The sequence below is a fragment of the Crocuta crocuta genome, unplaced genomic scaffold (assembly GCF_008692635.1).
Source record: "Crocuta crocuta isolate KB4526 unplaced genomic scaffold, BGI_CrCroc_1.0 scaffold1269, whole genome shotgun sequence".
NCBI lineage: Eukaryota > Metazoa > Chordata > Mammalia > Carnivora > Hyaenidae > Crocuta > Crocuta crocuta.
This window is the reverse complement of record NW_027531335.1, coordinates 202,569-202,987: the sequence shown is the minus strand read 5'-3', so window position 1 is coordinate 202,987 and position 419 is coordinate 202,569.

Sequence of the window (419 nt, the reverse complement as noted above, 5' to 3'; positions counted from 1 at the left end):
GAGGGCGGGGGGGGGGGGGGGAGAAAACAAGAGGTGCCCGGGTGGCTCAGTCAGTTAAGCAAGCATCTGACTCTTGATTTTGGCTCAGGTCAGGATTTGATTTCATGGTCCATGGGATCAAGCCCCGCACGAGGCACAGGGCTCTGTCCGTGCTGATAGCGTGGAGCCTGCTTGGGATTCTCTCTCATTCTCTCTCTCTCTCTCTGCCTGTTCCCCGCTTGTGCGCTCTCTGTCTCTCTCAAAACAAATAATGAACATTTCTTTAAAAAGTGTTCATTAATTTGATGGTGGTAATCATTTTACAACGTATACATATATTAAATGATCACACCATACACTTTAAATATATACAATTTTCTTTTGCAATTGTACCTCAGTAAACCTGGGGGGAGGGGGAAGAGCCTCACAAAGAGCTACTT